The following is a 3,900-nucleotide window of genomic DNA, read 5'->3' on the forward strand; positions in this document are numbered from 1 at the left end:
AAAGTGTCACTAGAAGCCTTCCTAAGAGACAATCTCCATTCCTTCCGAACTGACTATGCAAATGTAGACTAGATGTGGCTCAAATTCAAAGATATAGCAGCAACGGCAATTGAAAGATTCATACCTCATAAATTGGTAAGAGATGGAACTGATCCCCATGGTACACAAAACAGGTCCGAACGCTGTTGCAGAGGCAACGGAAAAAGCATGCGAAGTACGAAAGAACTCGAAATCCCGAAGATTGGCTAAAATTTACAGACGCGCGAAATTTGGTACGGACTTCAATGCGAGATGCCTTTAATAGGTTCCACAACGAAACATTGTCTCGAAATTTGGTAGAAAATCCGAAGAAATTCTGGTCGTATGTAAAGTACACAAGCGGCAAGACGCAGTCAATACCTTCGCTGCGCAGTGCCGATGGTACTGTTACCGACGACTGTGCCACTAAAGCGGAGTTACTGAACGCAGTTTTCCGAAATTCCTTCACCAGGGAAGACGGATGGAATATTCCAGAACTTGAAACACGAACAGCTGCTAGCATGAGTTTCTTAGAAGTAGATACCTTAGGGGTTGCGAAGCAACTCAAATCGCTTGATACGGGCAAGTCTTCAGGTCCAGATTGTATACCGATTAGGTTCCTTTCAGATTATGCTGATACAATAGCTCCCTACTTCTCAATCATATACAACCGCTCGCTCACCGATAGATCTGTACCTACAGATTGGAAAATTGCGCAGGTCGCACCATTGTTTAAGAAGGGTAGTAGTCCGCCACTCGTGGTCTCGCGGTAGCGTTTTCGCTTCCCGAGCACGGGGTCCCGGGTTCGATTCCCGGCGGGGTCAGGGATTTTCACCTGCCTCGAGATGACTGGGTGTTTGTGTTGTCCTCATCATTTCATCATCATCCAGGAAAGTGGCGAAATTGGACTGAGCAAAGATTGGGTAATTGTATGGGCGCTGATAACCACGCAGTTGAGCGCCCCACAAACCAAACATCATCATCATCATCATCAAGAAGGGTAGTAGGAGTAATCCATCGAACTACAGACCTATATCATTGACGTCGGTTTGCAGTAGGGTTTTGGAGCATATACTGTATTCAAACATTATGAATCACCTCGAAGGGAACGATCTATTGATACGTAATCAGCATGGTTTCAGAAAACATCGTTCTTGTGCAACGCAGCGAGCTCTTTATCCGCTATCGACAGGGGATCTCAAGTTGATTTCATATTTCTAGATTTCCGGAAAGCTTTTGACACCGTTCCTCACAAGCGACTTGTAATCAAGCTGCGGGCCTATGGGGTATCGTCTCAGTTGTGCGACTGGATTCATGACTTCCTGTCAGGAAGGTCGCAGTTCGTAGTAATAGACGGCAAATCATCGAGTAAAACTGAAGTGATATCAGATGTTCCCCAGGGAAGCGTCCTGGGACCTCTGCTGTTCCTGATCTATATAAATGACCTGGGTGACAATCTGAGCAGTTCTCTTAGGTTCTTCGCAGATGATGCTGTAATTTACCGTCTAGTAAGGTCCTCCGAAGACCAGTATCAGTTGCAAAGCGATTTAGAAAAGATTGCTATATGGTGTGGCAAGTGGCAGTTCAGGCTAAATAACGAAAAGTGTGAGGTGATCCACATGAGTTCCAAAAGAAATCCTTTGGAATTCGATTACTCGATAAATAGTACAATTCTCAAGGCTGTCAATTCAACTAAGTACCTGGGTGTTAAAATTACGAACAACTTCAGTTGGAAAGACCACATAGACAATATTGTGGGGAAGGCGAGCCAAAGATTGCGTTTCACTGGCAGGACACTTAGAAGATGCAACAAGTCCACTAAAGAGACAGCTTACACTACACTCGTTCGTCCTCTGTTAGTATATTGCTGCGCGGTGTGGGATCCATACCAGGTGGGATTGACGGAGGACATCGAAAGGGTGCAAAAAAGGTCAGCTCGTTTGGTATATTCACGTAATAGGGGAGAGGGTGTGGCAGATATGATACGCGAGTTGGGATGGAAGTCATTAAAGCAAGGACGTTTTTCGTCGCGGCGAGATCTATTTACGAAATTTCAATCACCAACTTTCTCTTCCGAATACGATAATATTTTGTTGAGCGCAACCTACATAGGTAGGAATGATCATCAAAATAAAATAAGAGAAATCAGAGCTCGAACAGAAAGGTTTAGGTGTTCGTTTTTCCCGCGATCTGTTCGGGAGTGGAACGGTAGGGAGATAGTATGATTGTGGTTCGATGAACCCTCTGCCAAGCTCTTAAATGTGAATTGCAGAGTAATCATGTAGATGTAGATGTAGATATATTTCTACCGTTAATTGGAAGCATCGGGTACTATATGGAATAATAGTATAGGCAGAAGCCGCGTTTTGGCAACCGTCGTCCGAGCGACTTTTAAGCAGAACGAAACATCAAATGGTATGCCGTTGCTTTTTATTCTCGGAACTCCATCTCCGTACTTCTTCCGTGACAAATGTGTGTTTTTGTTGTGTTGGTTTCAGCGGGGTAATGTGCAGTTAACTACGATTTGCAAGTCTCTCTTCATGAAGATGTTGTAGCACAGTTACTGGCATAAGCGGTTGGCATCTGCAGCACATGTGCTGTCAACAGTCTCGCCTCACGCACGGCGTAGAAGTTTATAAGCACACCGAGCACACATGTTTAACTCATACGTATTTGTGGACGCAATCTGGATTTTTCATTTAAAGTGTATTATTATTGTTGTTAAAGTATCTATTAGTTAAATATATACAATACATATAACAGACGTACTATGTAGTAGTTAACAGTATGTTTCTATGTTACATCATATCATGTTTTTCTCTTGTTTTTCAGATTAGAAACAACTTTTGTGGCACAAATTTCTTGAAATTAATTTATCTCTTGGTGTTAATTACTATTTTCAGTGTTGTTAGTCCATATTTGTGGTCCTTGAGATGTGTTCATTCGGTTCCCCTGCTACAGCTGGCCGATTTTCAACATGTGTTTTGTTTACAGTGAGTACTGTTGCCAACTGTAGCTGTGTGTCTATCTTTTGTTTTTGTTTGTTTGTGTTTTGTGTGTGTGTGTGTGTGTGTGTGTGTGTGTGTGTGTGTGTGTGTGTGTGTGTGTGCGTGTGTGTGTGTGTGTTTATGTACGAAAGCGTCGTTCCTTGTGAGAGCGGTTTTTTTATTAAGTTATGGCGATCATTATTTTCTAACAATAATGGAAATTCCTGGATGGAGCAATACGTAAAATAAGAGAAAAGTAACCACTCAGCTATAGCGTATCGATGTATCGAGCACAGTAACACATAACAGACAGCAATATTGGCACTAGCTTTCGGGCACTACTTCTTTTTCCAGCAGCAGTACACACATTGGCTCTTTGGGTGTTTGCGTGGTTGTGTGTATGCATGTGTGTGCTCTTTTTGGAAAAAGTGCTACTGCTCAGATGGTAATGTGATTACTGCTTTCTCTTACGTGTTACTTTTCTCCACGTGTCGATCTGCTATAGGTGAATGCCTGACTTTCCATTATTTTACGTATTGCTAATTTTATAAATTTAACGAAGCAAGTTTTTCTATGGTCGATGAAATGCTAGTGTCAGACTCCAGAGGGCGACATCTTCTTTCACCACCTAGAAGGGTTCCATCATATTAAAGCTTAAATCAATAAAACCTGATGGATCAGTAAATTTTAGTAGTGACTACACTAGGAGAAGAATATTCCAACACATTCCTGACGAAACATCAATCTTGATGAGAAACGCAATAGAAAGTTGTAGTCCTTGCAATGTCTTCACATGAACGATTAATACACCGTCTTTTCATAACCAGTTGTTGTTGACAGGAAAAGAACTGCCAACCACTTTTTGAAAAATTTTTATATTAAGTTACTCAGCATT

Source organism: Schistocerca cancellata, chromosome 3 (genome assembly GCF_023864275.1).
Source record: "Schistocerca cancellata isolate TAMUIC-IGC-003103 chromosome 3, iqSchCanc2.1, whole genome shotgun sequence".
NCBI classification, from domain to species: Eukaryota; Metazoa; Arthropoda; class Insecta; order Orthoptera; family Acrididae; genus Schistocerca; species Schistocerca cancellata.